Source organism: Vulpes lagopus, chromosome 12 (assembly GCF_018345385.1).
Source record: "Vulpes lagopus strain Blue_001 chromosome 12, ASM1834538v1, whole genome shotgun sequence".
Lineage (NCBI taxonomy): Eukaryota > Metazoa > Chordata > Mammalia > Carnivora > Canidae > Vulpes > Vulpes lagopus.
In genome coordinates, this window is record NC_054835.1 from 28,035,475 (window position 1) to 28,055,431 (window position 19,957).

The 19,957-nt window shown below is 38.0% G+C and overlaps 2 protein-coding genes across 2 annotated transcripts in view; one reads left to right on the top strand and one right to left on the bottom strand.

Moving 5' to 3' along the window:
- Positions 1–17,496, top strand: part of TRIM37 (tripartite motif containing 37) — a 254,753-nt gene extending 237,257 nt beyond the window's left edge. Inside the window, exon 27 of the mRNA XM_041724289.1 lies at positions 17,372–17,496. The gene's annotated coding sequence lies outside the window, so the exon portion shown is untranslated. The remainder of the gene's footprint in view (positions 1–17,371) is intronic.
- Positions 1–19,957, bottom strand: part of PPM1E (protein phosphatase, Mg2+/Mn2+ dependent 1E) — a 219,650-nt gene that overhangs the window by 108,427 nt on the left and 91,266 nt on the right. The gene's annotated exons all lie outside the window — the stretch shown is intronic.

Genomic DNA, 19,957 nt, shown 5'->3' on the forward strand with positions numbered 1-19,957 from the left:
GAAAATAAAAGGTTGGAGAACCATTTACCATTCAAATGGTCCTCAAAAGAAAGCAGGGGTTGCCATCCTTATATCAGATAAATTAAAATTTACCCCAAAGACTATAGTGAGAGATGAAGAGGGACACTATCTCATACTCAAAGGATCTATCCAACAAGAGGACTTAACAATCCTCAATATATATGCCCCGAATGTGGGAGCTGCCAAATATTTAAACCAATTAATAACCAAACTCAAGAAATACCTTGATAATAATACACTTATACTTGGTGACTTCAATCTAGCTCTTTCTACCCTGGATAGGTCTTCTAAGCACAACATCTCCAAAGAAATGAGAGCTTTAAATGATACACTGGACCAGATGGATTTCACAGATATCTACAGAACTTTACATCCAAACTCAACTGAATACACATTCTTCTCAAGTGCACATGGAACTTTCTCCAGAATAGACCACATACTGGGTCACAAATCGGGTCTGAACCAATACCAAAAGATCGGGATAGTCCCCTGTATATTCTCAGACCATAATGCCTTGAAATTAGAACTTAATCACAACAAGAAGTATGGAAGGACCACAAACACATGGAGGTTAAGGACCATCCTGCTAAAAGATGAAAAGGTCAACCAGGAAATTAAGGAAGAATTAAAAAGATTCATGGAAACTAATGAGAATGAAGATACAACCGTTCAAAATCTTTGGGATGCAGCAAAAGCAGTCCTGAGGGGGAAATACATCGCAATACAAGCATCCATTCAAAAACTGGAAAGATCTCAAATTCAAAAGCTCACCTTACACATAAAGGAACTAGAGAAAAAGCAACAAATAGACCCCACCCCCAGCAGAAGAAGACAGTTAATTAAAATTCGAGCAGAACTCAATGATATCGAGACCAAAAGAACTGTGGAACAGATCAACAGAACCAGGAGTTGGTTCTTTGAAAGAATTAATAAGATAGATAAACCATTAGCCAACCTTATTAAAAAGAAGAGAGAGAAGACTCAAATTAATAAAATCATGAATGAGAAAGGAGAGATCACTACCAACACCAAGGAAATACAAACGATTTTAAAAACATATTATGAACAGCTGTACGCCAATAAATTAGGAAATCTAGAAGAAATGGATGCATTCCTGGAAAGCCACAAACTACCAAAACTGGAGCAGGAAGAAATAGAAAACCTGAACAGGCCAATAACCAGGGAGGAAATTGAAGCAGTCATCAAAAACCTCCCAAGACACAAGAGTCCAGGGCCAGATGGTTTCCCAGGAGAATTCTATCAAACGTTTAAAGAAGAAATCATACCTATTCTACTAAAGCTGTTTGGAAAGATAGAAAGAGATGGAGTACTTCCAAATTCGTTCTATGAGGCCAGCATCACCTTAATTCCGAAACCAGACAAAGACCCCACCAAAAAGGAGAATTACAGACCAATATCCCTGATGAACATGGATGCAAAAATTCTCAACAAGATACTAGCCAATAGGATCCAACAACACATTAAGAAAATTATTCACCATGACCAAGTAGGATTTATCCCTGGGACACAAGGCTGGTTCAACACTCGTAAAACCATCAATGTGATTCATCATATCAGCAAGAGAAAAACCAAGAACCATATGATACTCTCATTAGATGCAGAGAAAGCATTTGACAAAATACAGCATCCATTCCTGATCAAAACCCTTCAGAGTGTTGGGATAGAGGGAACTTTCCTCGACATCTTAAAAGCCATCTACGAAAAGCCCACAGCAAATATCATTCTCAATGGGGAAGCACTGGGAGTCTTTCCCCTAAGATCAGGAACAAGACAGGGATGTCCACTCTCACCACTGCTGTTCAACATAGTTCTGGAAGTCCTCGCCTCAGCAATCAGAAAACAAAAAGACATTAAAGGCATTCAAATTGGCAAAGAAGAAGTGAAACTCTCCCTCTTCGCCGATGACATGATACTCTACATAGAAAACCCAAAAGCCTCCACCCCAAGATTGCTAGAACTCATACAGCAATTTGGTAGCGTGGCAGGATACAAAATCAATGCCCAGAAATCAATGGCATTTCTATACACTAACAATGAGACTGAAGAAAGAGAAATTAAGGAGTCAATCCCATTTACAATTGCACCCAAAAGCATAAGATACCTAGGAATAAACCTAACCAAAGAGGTAAAAGATCTATACCCTAAAAACTATAGAACACTTCTGAAAGAAATTGAGGAAGACACAAAGAGATGGAAAAATATTCCATGCTCATGGATTGGCAGAATTAATATTGTAAAAATGTCAATGTTACCCAGGGCAATTTATACGTTTAATGCAATCCCTATCAAAATACCATGGACTTTCTTCAGAGAGTTAGAACAAATTATTTTAAGATTTGTGTGGAATCAGAAAAGACCCCGAATAGCCAGGGGAATTTTAAAAAAGAAAACCATAGCTGGGGGCATCACAATGCCAGATTTCAGGTTGTACTACAAAGCTGTGGTCATCAAGACAGTGTGGTACTGGCACAAAAACAGACACATAGATCAATGGAACAGAATAGAGAACCCAGAAGTGGACCCTGAAATGTACGGTCATCTAATATTCGATAAAGGAGGAAAGACTATCCATTGGAAGAAAGACAGTCTCTTCAATAAATGGTGCTGGGAAAATTGGACATCCACATGTAGAAGAATGAAACTGGACCACTCTCTTTCACCATACACAAAGATAAACTCAAAATGGATGAGAGATCTAAATGTGAGACAAGATTCCATCAAAATCCTAGAGGAGAACACAGGCAACACCCTTTTTGAACTTGGCCACAGTAACTTCTTGCAAGATACATCCACGAAGGCAAAAGAAACAAAAGCAAAAATGAACTATTGGGACTTCATCAAGATAAGAAGCTTTTGCACAGCAAAGGATACAGTCAACAAAACTAAAAGACAACCTACAGAATGGGAGAAGATATTTGCAAATGACATATCAGATAAAGGGCTAGTTTCCAAAATCTATAAAGAACTTATTAAACTCAACACCAAAGAAACAAACAATCCAATCATGAAATGGGCAAAAGACATGAAGAGAAATCTCACAGAGGAAGACATGGACATGGCCAACAAGCACATGAGAAAATGCTCTGCATCACTTGCCATCAGGGAAATACAAATCAAAACCACAATGAGATACCACCTCACACCAGTGAGAATGGGGAAAATTAACAAGGCAGGAAACAACAAATGTTGGAGAGGATGCGGAGAAAAGGGAACCCTCTTACACTGTTGGTGGGAATGTGAACTGGTGCAGCCACTCTGGAAAACTGTGTGGAGGTTCCTCAAAGAGTTAAAAATAGACCTGCCCTACGACCCAGCAATTGCACTGTTGGGGATTTACCCCAAAGATTCAGATGCAATGAAACGTCGGGACACCTGCACCCCGATGTTTCTATCAGCAATGGCCACAATAGCCAAACTGTGGAAGGAGCCTCGGTGTCCATCGAAAGATGAATGGATAAAGAAGCTGTGGTTTATGTATACGATGGAATATTACTCAGCAATTAGAAACGACAAATACCCACCATTTGCTTCAACGTGGATGGAACTGGAGGGTATTATGCTGAGTGAAATAAGTCAATCGGAGAAGGACAAACAGTGTATGTTCTCATTCATTTGGGGAATATGAATAATAGTGAAAGGGAATATAAAGGAAGGGAAAAGAAATGTTGGGAAATATCAGGAAGGGAGACAGAACATAAAGACTCCTAACTCTGGGAAACGAACTAGGGGTGGTGGAAGGGGAGGAGGGCGAGTGTTGGAGGGGAATGGGTGACGGGCACTGAGGTGGACACTTGATGGGATGAGCACTGGGTGTTTTTCTGTATGTTGGTAAATTGAACACCAATAAAAATTAATTTAAAAAAAATAAAAAAATAAAAATAAAAAAAAATAAAATGGGGGGGGGATACATACCTACCATAAGCTTCTATATATAAAACAGTAAGTAGGACATCTGGCTGGCTCAGTTGGTGGAGCATGTGACTCTTAATCTTTGGGTTGTGGGATTTGAATTCCACAGTGGGTATAGAGATTACTTAAAAATATAATCTTAAAATCCTCCATATCTATATCTATCTATCTATCTATCTATCTATCATCTATCTATCTATCTATCTATCTATCTATCTATCTATCTATCTATCTATCTAAAAGGTTTGGAATGAAACATACCAAAATGGTGATTTCTAGGTAGGGGAGTGAGTTCAGGGGAAAAAGGAAAGGGAACATTGTGCTTTTTATTGGATATATTTCCATTAAAATTTTTTTTAAAGATTTTATTTATTTGAGAGACAGAGATAGAGAGAGTACAAGTGTGGAGGAGAGGGAAATGTAGGCTTCCCGCTGAGCAGGGAGCCTGATGTGGGGCTTGATCCCAGGACCCTTGGATCATGATCTGATCCAAAGGCAAAAGCTTAACTGACTGAGCCACCCAGGCACCCCTAAAATTCTTTTTACAATGAAAATGTCTTCATATATTACATTTGTACACTTGAAACTAATATAAACTTCCCCCTGCTCACATGTGCACACTTTCTCTCTTATAAACAAGTGACGATAGATAGATAGATAGATAGATAGATAGATAGATAGATAGATAGATAATCTTAAAAAAAAAGATTATCACAGACTCTCATTCTGGCAAAGTTCTTATGTTTACATTTCTTTGGTCTAATATTCTGCAGGAACCTTCATATTCCTGATCCTGTTAATTAAGAAAACACTAACCTTCCATTTAAGTCCAAGAGTATAGAAAATGTGTGAAGGGATAAAGTTGAAGCCCACATCTTTTAAAAAGTTAAGTTTATTTTAGTACTTAACCTTGTTTTCCTAAATAATTTTCCTAATTTTGGATTTTAACCAAATGGTCAAAAATTAGAGGTAACAGCAAAGCATTACAAGTAGCATTTTTATCAAAGATTAAAAATAAGTACATTTAAAATATTTTAAAAGTGTGGGGGCACCTGGGCAGCTCATTTGGCAGTTTGCTTGAGATTCTTTCTCTCCCTCTTCCTCTGCCCTGCCCCCAACTTGTGACCCCTATCCTAAATAAATAAAATCTTAAAAAATATATTTTCAAAGTGTGTTTCTAATTCTGGGAGCAAATCCTTGGATGCACATTTTGCATATAAATAGAATACTCAATTTAAGATATCCCACTAAAAATTCTATTAGTACAAAGAGTAATCAAAAGGCATTTTAGGGGATCCCTGGGTGGTTCAGCGGTTTAGCGCCTGCCTTTGGCCCAGGGCATGATCCTGGAGCCCCGGGATCGAGTCCTGCATCAGGCTCCCGGCATGGAGCCTGCTTCTCCCTCCTCCTGTGTCTCTGCCTCTCTCTCTCTCTCTCTCTCTATGTCTATCATAAATAAATAAATCTTTAAAAAAAAAAAAAAGGCATTTTAGCACTTAGCTGCCAAATTCCAGAGTCTGGATTATTGCAGGAACATTCTGCTGTCACCTCTAGCAAGAGTCTTAAAGGAAAAAAGATGTTGAAAGACTAAGAAAGTAAAATCATTCTACTTTGGCACCTTTTTTTGGACAACTGATTCTTAATATCTAGTAATAAGATTCAACTGAATTACTAAAAAGAAAGGAATCAAATATTGTCTATTACTTTGTTCCCCAAATTTGAATAGCAAAAGTCAGTTTTCATAAATATTTTCTAAGCTATACTTTATGACTCTCTAAACTAATCTTTAAATTCACAGGGGCACCTGGGTGGCTCAGTGGTTGAGCGTCTGCCTTTGGCTCAGGTCGTGATCCCAGGGTCCTTGGATTGAGTCCCACATCAGGCTTCCTGCAGGAAGCCTGCTTCTCCCTCTGCATGTCTCTGCTTCTGTCTCTCTCATGAATAAATAAGTAAAATCTTTAAAAAAATAAACTCATAAAATATTCTTAGCTTCTAAATAATTGCCTATTCTGTATTTGCCATTTGGGTCTTTTTTCCCTAAGTAGCAGATTAAGGTCTTTTACTGAATTTTAGTAAATTGAGGTTTGCTTGGCATATTTATCATAACAAGTAGAAACCACTAAGTAATCATTCTTTCCTTATTTGGATATTGGCCACAAGAAGTGATTCCCCTTTCAAACTTTTATTTCTTATTTTACTTTTTTTGATAACAGCTTCACAGGGACACCTGGCTGGCTCAGCCAGTAGAGTGCACAACTCTTGATCTCAGAGTTGTGTGTTCGAGCCCCACATTGAGTGTAAAGTTACTGGTAACAGCTTCACTAAGATATAATTCACATATCTCATTTTATGGATCTACTTACCATAATCTTTCAACTATCACCTAACTCCTAAAAACAAAATCTCCCTCCACTGTTCTGTTTGTAAACCTTTATCCCTAAGAATAGAACTTGTATTAGCAAAGAAAACTGGGAGTTTTGACAAAAAAATTAGAAATAATGAGTTTCTAAAGTTCTTTTCACTGTATCCAGAAATGCTACTACTTACACTTTCTAGGAAAAAGTGCATTGAAAATCCTAAAATAAATTTCAAAACAAACTTTTAAAATACAATTTGTTCAAAATTGAAGTTTTCCTATAATGTAGATGAGAGACTCCTAGTTGTCTATAAAGCATTGTGAAGATATATTTATCTCTTTGGTGGGGAAGTGATAAGTTTAGAAATGTAATGTATGAACTAGATATTCTTTGTAAAAACATAAACAAGAGAATTTAAAAGCAATATCTTGATTTTCTATTTTTCTTTTTCTTTAGGAAAATCTCATCTTTTTCATTAACAATGAGCAAAAAGGGAGGCATCTGAGTGGCTCAGACAGTTTAACAATCAACTCTTGCTTTTGGCTCAGCTCATGATCTCAGGGTCATGGGGTTGATTCCTGTATCAGATTCCACTCAAAGTGAGCTTGAGATTCTTCCCTGCCCCCCTCTCCCTCCCCTTCAGCCCCTAAATAAATAAAATCTTTTTTTTTTTTTTTAATTGTTCCATTTTGAAGTGGAGGTTTGTGCCACCTAAGTGGGTTCCTGCTGAAAGGAATTTGAGAATATTTTCCTTCACTTGCAGGACATCAAAGGCGCCAGACATTGTGAAATCTTCCCTTGAAGTCATGCACAGAACCCAGAACAACACTATGTGGACTCCTCTCTGGGTAGTGCAGAAAGGCGTAACACATTTAAGTCACAAACTATGGTCCTCATTATGCAGTCAGTTTAACAAGATATAACATCTCAACAACGGAAAAATATCAATTCTTTTCACTCTTTGAAGAGATGTAAAGTCCTGGGTACTCCATGGAGTCACTCTCTTCAGATAAGGTCTTTGTACAACAGCTCTCATTAATGACAGTGCAGATGTCTGACATCGTTGGAATTTTCATTAGGATTCATCTAGCTGTATCTTATCTCATGGGTCTCTTCTTTGATGAGCCGCATTTTCCTTCCTCTTTGTACTATCCATGGTGTTAGTAATGATTAGAACTAAAAAAGACTTAATTACAGTAACTTTCAAATAAGGTCCTAAATATAGTTCTTGTTCAATCAACTGTGATCGTCCATGAAAATCACAAGAGTGTTTAAAACAAGATGCAGAGGATTCTATTAAATTACATTCTAGGACCTAAGCTTTTTTTTATATATATGTTGGTATTTATAAGACAATTTATATTTAGAAAATTGATTAAAATTTTAGCAAAATGAACTCTCTTCTTCCACGTGGGTCTCAAATGGCAATACCTGAAACACTGTGATTAACAAGTATAGTTACACAGTACCTGTTCCTTTTGAAACAATGAAAAATAACTGCTTCTATTAGAAGGGAAGAAAGCAAGATCAAAGTAAACTTGTGAGATGTAACTATAGGTTCAGTCAAGAGTAGGAGAGGAAAACCCTCTCAATGTGTATTTAGCTATTGAGATATTGCTCTTTAGTTACTGGGCTACTTGGTCAACTTAAAGCGTATTTTCTTTTTTAAATTTTAATTCCATTAGAGTCAACATACAGTGTTAACATTAGTTTCAGGCATATAATATAGTGATTCAACAATTCCATGTATCACCCAGTGCTTCTCAAAATGTGTTCCTTAATTCCCATCACCTATTTCATCCATTCCCCCACTTATCTCCATTCTAGTAATCATCAGTTTGTTCTCCATAGTTGTGAGTTTCTTGGTTTGCCTCTCTGTTTTTTCCCTTTGTTTTCTTAAATTCCACATTTGAGAGAAATCATATGGTATTTGTCTTTCTCAGACTGAGTGACTTCAGTTAGCATTATACTCTAGCTCCATCCATGTCACTGCAAATGACAAGATTTCATTGTATATATACACCACATCTTCTTTATCAATTCATGCATCAATGGACATATGGGCTGCTTCCATAATTTGGCTATTGAAAATAACGCTGTTATAAGCACTGAGCTGCATGTATCCCATTGAATTAGTGTTTTTGTATTTTGAGAGGTAAATACCCAATAATGTGATTACTGGATCATATGGTAATTCTATTTTTAACTTTCTGAGGAAAGTCCAGACTGTTTTCCATAGTGGCTGTACCAGTTTGCATTCCCACCAACAACACAAGAGGGCTTCTTTTTCTCCACATCCTTGCCAACACTTGTTTCTTATGTTTTTGGTTTATGAGGTGATATCTCATTGTGTGTTTTTTTTTTTCTCATTGTATTTTTGATCTGCATTTCCCTGATGATGAGTAATGTTGAGGATCCTTTCATGTGTCTATTGTCCATCTGGATATCTTCTTTGGAGAAATGTGTGTTCATGTCTTATGCTCATTTTTTAACTGGATGATTTGGTTTTTTGGGCACTGAGTATTATAAATTCTTTATATATTTTGGATACTAAATCTTTATCAGATATGTCATTTGCAAATATATTCTGTTTTGTAGGTTGCCTTTTAGTTTTGTTGATTGTTTCCTTTGCTGTGTAGAACTAAAGCCTACTTTCTTACATAGGTTCTTTTCCCCAACTTTTTAAAGTTGCCTGCTGCTAATTAGACAAATTAATATTGATACAAAGAGCATATATTATTTTTCAAGATTCATTTATTTATTTTAGAGGAAGAGGGAGAGAGAGAGAGAAAGAGAGAGAATCTCAAGCAGACTCCCCGATGAGCAAAGAGCCCAATGTGGGGCTCAATTTCATAACCCTAAGATCATGACCTGAGCCAAAATCAAAAGTAGGACACTTAACCAACTGAGCTATCGAGGTGCCCCAAGAACATATGTTATTTAGCATAATAAGGCTATGTATGCAGTTATTGAGCTACTTGGTGAAAAATGTTGTTTCTCAAATTCATCTCGCTATGTTAATTTACTAATCTAAAAAAATCTACAGAGCAGTCTTTCCTGGTGCCCCATAAAAAACTTATAATCTGAAATGTCCCAAAATAAAAATTTAATTTAAAAAGATGTTGGGGGGGGTGTGCCTGGGTGGCTCTGTCAGTTAAGCATCCAACTCTTGATTTTGGCTCAGGTCATGATCTCAGGATTGTGAGATCAAGCCCAGTGTTGGGCTCTGCACTCAGTGAGGAGTCTGCTTAAGATTCTCTCCTGGCTTCTTCCTTTGTCCCTCCCCTCCATGCAGGCTCTCTCCTTCTCTTTTTCTCTCTAAAATAAATAAATCTGGGCAGCCCCAGTGGCGCAGCGGTTTAGTGCCACCTGCAGCCCAGGGTGTGATCCTGGAGACCTGGGATCGAGTCCCACGTCAGGCTCCCTGCATGGAGCCTACTTCTCCCTCTGCCTGTGTCTCTGCCTCTCTCTCTCTCTCTCTCTCTCTGTGTGTCTCTCATGAATAAATAAATAAAATCTTTTAAAAAATAAAATAAAATAATAAAATAAATATTTTTTTAAAAACGTAGGAACTCAAAATATATTCCTTATCATAGCCATCTAATCTCCTCTACATAGACTGTATAAAAAATCGCAATGTACAGACTTTCCAATAGTGAAAGGCCAGTTATTTTTTCCTCTACATTTTTAAAAGTCCCAATTATGCAGTAAGTCACTAAGAAAATATCCCAAGATTCTTTCAGGTAGTACAAATCAGGTTCTAATTTTTCAAAAGATGTATTATTGTAACTGGTATCTCTGAGGTCCAGAATCCACTTCTAGACATTATGAAGATAATGACATCTTCATATAAATGTCTTACAGGTGAACACTGGCATAATTCATCTTAAACTCTCAGACATTATTATTTTTATCTGGGAAGATCTGTAACTATTAGAATCTTAATAGAACTCTCAAAGCTATATATTCAGCCATAAAATTATAAAACATAAATTTGTTCTTCAGTAATGAGAGACTAAGTATACAAATGGACAATGAGGGATCCCTGGGTGGCGCAGCGGTTTAGCGCCTGCCTTTGGCCCAGGGCGCAATCCCGGAGACCCGGGATTGAATCCCACATCGGGCTCCCGGTGCATGGAGCCTGCTTCTCCCTCTGCCTGTGTCTCTGCCTCTTTCTCTCTCTCTGTGTGACTATCATAAATAAAAGTCTTAAAAAAAAAAAACAAAAACAAATGGACAATGACCAGACCATATATAATCACGGAACTCTGTCCCACAATCTTTTCAACAACCAGGCTGAAAAACCAATCACAACTTCTGCGGCAATCAGCCTAGAACAGTCAGGATTTTGTTAAGGACTGCCAGCAACCCTTACCCCACTCTTTTTTTTCTTTTTCTTCTTTTCATTTTCTCTTTCTTTTTGTCTTCAGCCCACACATCAACCCCACATGATTCCAACTTGGGGACCAACCAGTGAAAGACAAATATGTTCCCCAAACCAATCATGTAAGATGCCTGGCTTCTACTTAGTCCATGCTATTTAACTTTCTCTGCCTACAATCTCCAATCAGTCTCCTTTTTTTCCACCATAAAACTTTCCCAATACCCTCTGAATCTTCTAAATACAATGAAAAACAGCAACTGACTTTCTTGTTTTTGCAAACTCTGAATACATAGCCTGTCTGTTCTCATTTTGAGTGATTTTTATTTCCATGGTAGTGTAAAAATTGTGCAAAAACAAACAAAAAACTAACACTATGAGCATTTTATTCTAAGCCAAACAAGTCACACCTCAGTCTAGCTGTTTCTACCTTAGTTATTGTTCTGTTTGTCAGTCAGTATACCAATACCAATTTACTGCTTTTGATAGATAAATGTTTTCCATCATCTGGAAGACAAATTTTGTATTCTCCTTTAATGTTTAATATTTATTTCTATCCTCAAATTGGGATAGTTTCTTTGGAACTGTGAAAACAACAACCAAAGAAAAGACTATACTATATTTTAGAAAAAGAGTGATACTAATGATATAAATTAGAACTAAATAGTGCAGTAAAATATCTGTGCTCAATCTACAAATATATCTGCAGAAAATGCAAAAAGTGATTGTTAAATTTTGTTGATACTGAAGAGAAAGCAGACCAACCTATAAAGAGTTATGGAAATGTATCTGTAACAAATTACAATTGTTTTGGATAAAATGTGGGTTTACTTCTACAATGGCATAATTAATGTAAAAAATATATAATGGTTTTATAAGAAAGGTTAAGAAGAGGAATTGAGAGCATAAAATTCCCAATCACATCTTTTGGATTTAGTAATAATGAAGGCTCTTAAGGACATTTTTTAAAATGCCAAAATGTTCTCAATTTTTTGTGTGACATTATCTATATACCTGAGGTATATATTATCTATATACCTGACATTATACTAATATCTTAGTATTTATACTAAACACATCTGATGAAGTGTTACCATAAATTATTTGCTATGATAGTGGAGCTTCCAGAAATTATTAAAATAACTGAAGTTTTATAAATTGATTTTTAAACCACAAGTGGCCAGAGAATTGAATGATGTGCTGACATTATTTTAAATTTTTATTTATCTTTTTTTGAAAACATCTACTATGTACTATTTGAGGGAATTTTACTAAAGAGCTTCAGAGTAGAAGCCAGCTATTCACCTGTATAGTTTACAATTTGAATTTGAAGGTCCTAATTTATAAGCAGTTCTTATAACTTGTTGCTAGAATTATAGTTCTTTCTTCATATAGCAGCCAGAGTTGTCCTCTTATATTGTAAATCAGATCTTGTTACTTCCTTGCTTTAAAAAAAAACCCTCAAATTCCTTATAGTAATCACAAAGGCCTTATGACGGTCTGACTTGACCCCTGCCTAACTTCTCCAGCTTTGTATCTGGTTCTCCTCTTCCTTACCTACAAAGCTTCAACCACTGTATCACCTCTCTATTACCTCAGAGCTTTTTACCCTTCTATCTGGACCCCACATTTCATGTGGCCAGATCCTTCTGAACTCCTTTAGGTCTAATCCTAAATATTTAATATACATTTGTGTGAGAAGAATCAGCTCTTTGGTAGTCACAGTTATAGAAACTGATACTCAGAAAGAATATTATATCCTACCAATACTTAAATTTAAAAAGTGTTTAATGAAAAAACAAGATCCATCCATATGCTGCCTACAAAAGATGCATTTCAGACCAAAAGACATCTACAGATTAAAAGTGAGGGGATGGAGAAGCAGTTCTCACACAAATGAATATCAAATGAAAGCCAGGGTAGCAATACTTACATTGGACAAAATGGAGTTTAAAACAAAGACTGTAACGAGACAAAGAGGATACTATATAATAATAAAGGGGACAATTCAACAAGAAGATATAACAATTTTAAGTATATATGCACCCAATATGGGAGCACTCAAATACATAAAACAGTTAATAACCAACATAAAGTATCTAATCAATAGGCATACAGTAACAGTAGGGGATTTTAACACCCCACTTCATCAAGGGACAAATCATCCAAACAGGAAATCAAGCAGGAAACAGTGGCTTTGAATGACACTTTACCAGATGGATTTTAACAGATATATTCAGAACATTCCATCCTAAAATATCAGGACACACACTCTTTTCAAGTGCACATGGAATATTCTCCAGAATAGTTCACACATTGGGCCACAAAACAAATCTCAACAAATTCAAGAAGATCAAAGTCATACCAAGCATCTTTTCTGGGCACAATGTTATGAGACTAGAAATCAGCTACATGAAAAAAATCTGGAAAAAACACAAATACATGGAAGTTAAATAACACACTACAAACCAATGAAGGATCAATCAAGAAATCAGAGAAGAAATAAAAAATTACATGGAAACAAATGAAAATGAAAACACAACATTCCAAAATCTTTGGGATATAATAAAAGCAGTTCTAAGAAGGAAATTTATAACAATACAGGCCTATCTCAAGAAGCAAGGAAAATCTCAAACAACCTAACCTTACACCTAAAGGAGATAGAAAAGGAACAAACAAAACCTAAAACCAGTAATAGGAAGGAAATAATAAAAATTAGAGCAGAAATAAATGTATAGGGCGCCTCAGTGGCTCAGTGGTTGAGTGTCAGCATTTGGCTCAGGGTGTGATCCCAGGGTCTTAGGATCAAGTCTCATAGCAGGTTCCCTTCAGGGAGCCTACTTCTCCCTCTGCCTATGTCTCTGCCTCACTCTGTGTGTCTCCCATGAATATATAAAATCTTTTTTTTTTTTTTAAGAAGGAAATGTATAGAAAGTAAAAAAAACAATAGAACAGATCAATGAAACTAGGAGTTGGTTCTTTGAAAAAGATAAAATTGATAAACCTTTAGCAGGACTCATCAAAACAGACAGGACACACACACAGAGATGACTCAAACAAAATCACAAATGAAAGAGAAGTAATAACAACCAACACCACAAATTAAACACCAATAAAAGTTAATTAAAAAAAAAAAAACAAAAAAACAAAAAACAACCAACACCACAGGAATACAATTTTAAGAGAATATTATGAAAAATTATATGCCAACAAATTGGGTAACCTGGAAGAAATGGATAAATTTCCAGAAACATATAACTTACTAAAACTGAAATAAGAATAAACAGAAAATTTGAACAGACTGATTACCAGCAATAAAATTGAATCAGTAATCAAAAATATCCCAACAAAAAAAGTCCAGGACCAGATGGCTTCACAGGCAAATTCTACAAAACATTTAAAAAAGAGTCAATACCTAGTCTTCTCAGACTATCCCAAAAAATGGAAGAGGAAAGAAAACTTTCAAATTTATTCTATGAAACCAGAATTACCCTAATACCAAAACAAGATAAGCACCAGAAAGAAAGAGACTATAGGGCAATAATTCTGATGAACACAGATGCAAAAATCTTCAACAAACTACTAGCAAATTGAATCCAGCAATACATTAAGAAAATCACTTTACAATCATGATGAAGTGGGATTTTTTCCTGGGTTGTAAGAGTGATTCAGAATTTGCAAATCAATCAACACTGATATATCCATCAATAAGAAAAAGGATTAAAAAAACCCATATAATCACTTCAATACATGCAGAAAAAGCACTTGACTAAGTACAGTATCTATTCATGATGAAGATCCTCAAAAACAGTAACCTATAACATACAACATAAACCATTCCCTCAGTATGTTTAGAGGGAACATACTGCCATGTGGCATGGTTCAATGAGAGATGAAATGATTATTCAGAGTCCGACATCTCAGAACAAGGAGAGGCCCAAAGGGGCTACACTGCCAGGCACCGCCAAGAAGTGCAGGTACTGAGTCCCAAGTCCAAGCTGGCTCTCAATTTTATTACCGTAGAATGTAAAGTGTGTGAAAACAAGGAAAAACAACTCAAGAAACCAATCACGTGAGGGGCAGCCGGGAACTGCATACAAAACTGCACGGGTCTCAGAGGAGCATTAACTAAGGGGCTATGGGGGATAGGAGAACTGACTATCTTATCCAACACAGAAAGATATTATGGCCTGGCTATCTTATCCACCATCATTGCTATTTTCAGCATGTACCATTTTCAGTACAGACCAATGGCAGAATAATTGGCTTTTGCCACATGCATAGAGCTGTTGCCATTTATGTGTGTCCCTGTTCTTGTTTCTTTTACCCGCTGAGGTCCTGCTCTCCCACAACACACTTCAACATAATAAAGGCTTTATATGAAAGGTCGACAGTGAACATCATACTCAATGGGGGAAAACATAAGAGATTTTTCCCTAAGGTCAGGAATAAGACAAGAATGTCCACTCTCACCACTTTATTCAACATAGTCCTAGCCCCAGCAATCAAACAATAAAGAGAAAGAAAAGGGTCCAAATCAGTAAGGAAGAAGTAAAACTTTCACTATTTGTGGATGACATGAAGCTATATATAGAAAATCCAAAAGAGCCCACCAAAAAACTACTAGAATATAAATGAATTCAGCAAAGTTGTAGGATATAAAATCAAGGTACAGAAATCTGTTGCACTTTTTTTTAAAAGGTGTTATTTATTCATGAGAGACACACAGAGAGAGGCAGAGACATAGGCAGAGGGAGAAGCAGGCCCTCCACAAGGGTATGCGGGACTCAATCCCAGGACCTCAGGATCACGATCTGAGCCAAAGGAATCTGCCTTATGATTCTCTCTCTTCTCTTTCCCTCTTCCCTGTGCCCCTCCCCTCCACATTCTCTCTCTCTCAAAAAAAGACGACAATTTTATTAACTAACACATGCTAAGAGGCATCAACATTATCTGGTTGCATTATAGGACAGCAAATTGGTTCTGGTTTTTCATTTATCATTTCAATAATGGGATTATAAATTGGCAGCGTGACTATCTTTGTTGAGAAAGTGGTCAGATTCTAGTTTTTCTAGTACCTTTTCAAGGTGTCTTGTTAGGTCTTACCTTTTAAAACTTGCTGCTTCCTTCATGGCATATACGATAATTTTTTTAAGATTTTATTTTTATTTATTCATGAGAGACACAGAGAGAGGGGCAGAAACACAGGCAGAGGGAGAAGCAGGCTCCATGCAGGGAACCTGATGTGGGACTTGATCCCTGGACCCAGGGATCATGCCCTGAGCCAAAGGCAGACACTCAGCCACTGAGCCACCCAAGCATCCAATAGGATAATTTTTTCCCACAATCCTGGAGTCCTTGTACTCCTTTGAGCAATTTGATGACTCTTTCATATTTTTGTCCAAAATGTCAAATTTCTTTTCTTTTTTAAAAAATTTTTTGAAAGAGAGAAGGAGAATTTTAAGTAGGTTCCATGCCCCGGCACAGAGTGTATGGTGGGGCTGGATCTCACCACCCTGAGATCATGACCCAAGCCAAAATCAAGAGTTGGATGCCTACCCCACTTTGCCACCCAGGCAACCACTCAAATTTCCCTCTTTAATTGATATTTTATTTCAGTGTTGATTGCATTGGTATTGGCAGTTTATCTGGTACTTCTCCCAACACACTGCTGTGACTTTGGGGTCATCATCTTCAAGGACATGGCTGAGCCCCAGGAATGCGTTCCTCCCTCTCCTTCCTGTTTCACTGACAGCAATGCCATGCTCTGCCTTCCCTTAGATGGCAGAGGACTCAGGTTCTCCACAAGGTTTCATTTTGTTTTCTGCTTGACAGCAGACTCCTCTGCTTTATTATTAGTCATTTCTAGTCTGGTCTTGGGGGTCCCCACAATTAGGTCCACCTTACTTTAAGTTTTTTTTTACTCCAATTAGTTAACATACATTGTAACATTTTAGGTGTACAATATAGAGATTCAATACTTCTATAAAACACTGGTGCTTATGTGAACAATGTTTATTAATGTCAAAGGTTATCATATATATTAAGTTTCATAAAACTTTGGTTTTGGGGTTTTTTTTAAAGATTTTATTTATTTATTCATGAGAGACATAGAGAGATAGGCAGAAGGAGAAGCAGGCTCCCTGAGTGGAGCCTGATGTAGGACTCAAACCTGGCACCCTGGAATCATGCCCTGAGCCAAAGGCAGACAGACGCTCAACCACTGGGCCACCCAGGTGTCCCAGGTTCATAAAACTTTGATTTCCATTGTATTTGTGTGTGTGCATGCATACATACATGTGTATGTACTAAGCCACACTATATCACTAACTGTGGATTAAAGTTCAAAAAATATATTAAAACCCGTTGCTGGGATCCCTGGGTGGCGCAGCGGTTTGGCGCCTGCCTTTGGCCCAGGGCGCGATCCTGGAGACCCAGGATCGAACCCCACATCAGGCTCCCGGTGCATGGAGCCTGCTTCCCCCTCTGCCTATGTCTCTGCTTCTCTCTCTCTCTCTCTCTGTGACTATCATAAATAAATAAAAATTAAAAAAAAAAAACCGTTGCTATATATGTCTACGTAAGCAATAATTAAATCATGTCACCCACACACCTAAAATCCTTGTGACTTCCGAATCCACTTAAAATCTAACCTGGCTCTCTGCTCCTCCCTGTTTCACAGACAGCCACATCCTCTGGTGCAGTGCCCCAAGACTTGATGGTGAATGTCGGAGTGAATGTATTTGGCCATATCGGGCACCTGGTCACGAGGGCTGCTTTTCACTCTGGCAAAATGGATATTGTTGCCATCAATGATCCTTTCATTGACTTCAAATACATGGTGTACATATTCCAGTATAATTCTATCCATGGCAAATTCCATGGCATGGGCAAGGCTGAGAATGGGAAACTTGCCATCAATGGAAAGTCCATCTCCATCTTCCAGGAGTGAGATCTGCCAACATCAAATGGAGTGATGCTGGTGCTAAGTATGTTGTGGAGTCCACTGGGGTCTTCACCACCATGGAGAAGGCTGGGGCTCACTTGAAGGGTGGGGCCAAGAGGGGCATCATCTCTGCTCCTGCTAATGCCCCCATGTTTGTGATAGGTGTGAACCATGAAAAATATGACAACTCCCTCAAGATTGTCAGCAATGACTCCTGTATCACCAACTGCTTGGCTCCTCTGACCATCTACAACAACTTTGGCATCATGGAGGGACTCATGAGCACCGTCCATGCCATCACTGCCACCTAGAAGACTGTGGACAGCTACTCTGGGAAGCTGTGGCAAGACAGTCTAGGGGCTGCCCAGAACATCATCCCTGCTTCCAGTCCCTGCTTCCACTGGCACCACCAAGGCTGTAGGCAAGGTCATTGCTGAGCTGAACGAGAAGCTCACCAGGATGGCCTCCTCCCAACATGTCAGTCTTGGATCTTATCTGCTGCCTGAAGAAAATTGCCAAATATGACAACGTCAAGAAGGTGGTGAAACAGGCATCAGAGGGCCCCCTCAATGGTATCTTGGGGTACACTGAAGACTCTTTTGTCTCCTGCAACTTTAACAGTGTCACCTACTCTTTCACCTTTGATGCTGGGACTGGCATTGCTCTCAATGACCACTTTGTCAAGCTCATTTCCTGGTATGACAATGAATTTGGCTACAGCAACCGGGTGGTAGACCTTATGGTCCACATGGCCTCCAATAAGAGCCCCCTGAACCACCGCCCCAGAGAGAGCAAGAGGAAGAGAGAGGCAGCTGCTGGGGAGTCCCTGCCCCAACTTATCCCCTGAGAATCTCCGAACTTCCAATTTCCATCTCAGACCCCCTGAAGAAGGGGAGGGGTTTGGGGAGGGTACTTGTGATGTACCATTAATAAAGTATACTGTACCCAGCCCCCCAAATGATAATAATAGTAATAAAATAAAATCTAACCTTATCATGGTCAGAAAGGTCCCATATAGTCTGAACTCTCCCTCTCTCTTCAGTCTTACCACGTGTTACCTTCGTCTTAACCCGCTAATATCCTAGTCCTATCAGTCCCCTTTCAGGTCCTCAAACCTGACAAGTTATTTTGTTCTAAGGACCTTTACATATGTTCTTTTCCCCTTGTTATATTGTCTATAATTTACTTTAAAATACTTTAGTGTGGGGACGCCTGGGTAGCTCAGCGGTTGAGTGTCTGCCTTCCACCCAGGGTGTGATCCCAGAGTCCCTGGATCGAGTTCTGCGTCAGACTCCCTGAATGGAGCCTGCTTCTCTCTCTGCCTGTGTCTCTGCCCCTCTGTATCTCATGAATAAATAAATAAAATCTTAAAAAATAAAATAAAACACTTTAGTGTGGGATGCCTGAGTGGCTCAGCAGCTGAGAGTCTGCCTTTGGCTCAGGGCACAATCCTGGAGTTCCAGATCGAGTCCTACATCCAGCTCCCCACTTGGAGCCTGCTTCTCCTTCTGCCTAAGTCTCTGCCTCTCTCCTTCTGTGTCTCTCATGAATAAATAAGTTAAATATTAAAAAAAATACTTCAGTGTACAGTAAGATGGTTTATTTAAATCTGCTCTGTTGCTTTTGAATAAGGCTGGGTGTTAAACTGGATGGTAACAGGGGTGGTGGTATGTTCCAACAAGTGGCATTTGAAAATGTCTATGTGGAGGGGTACTTTTTGTTACTAAAATCCAGCTGGGGTGGGGGTGGGGTGTCACTGGTATTTATAGGCAGAATTCAGGGATGCTAAAATCCTATAACTTACAAGACAGTACTGCCTAATGAACTGTTCTATTCATATACCTATATAGCACATTCTCCTCATTCCCTATTATGAGAAACATGGATTCATGCTCTAAGGGCAGTTAATATTTAAAGGCCTGTAATCCAGGAATAGCTATTCCAGAGTATTTGAATGACTTTTATTTAAAAACAAAAACAAAAAGAAAAAACATCTACCTTCTAAATTTCAGAGTTTGGTCTATTCACATTTAATGTAATTACTGAAATGGCTGGATTTATGTTTGCTATCTGTTTTCTAAATGTCTTACAGCTTTTTAATTCTGTCCCTCTGTTGCCACCTTCTCTTATGTTAGTTTAATATACCATTTTATCAGATTTTTAAACTATAATTTTGAGTATTTTCTTCTTCTTTTCAAGATTTTATTTATTTATTTCAGAGAGAGAGAGAGGAAGAGAGAGAGAAGCAAATTTCCCCGCAGAGCAGGGAACCTGACACAAGGCTTTATCCAGAACCCTGAGATCATGACCTGAGCAGAAGGC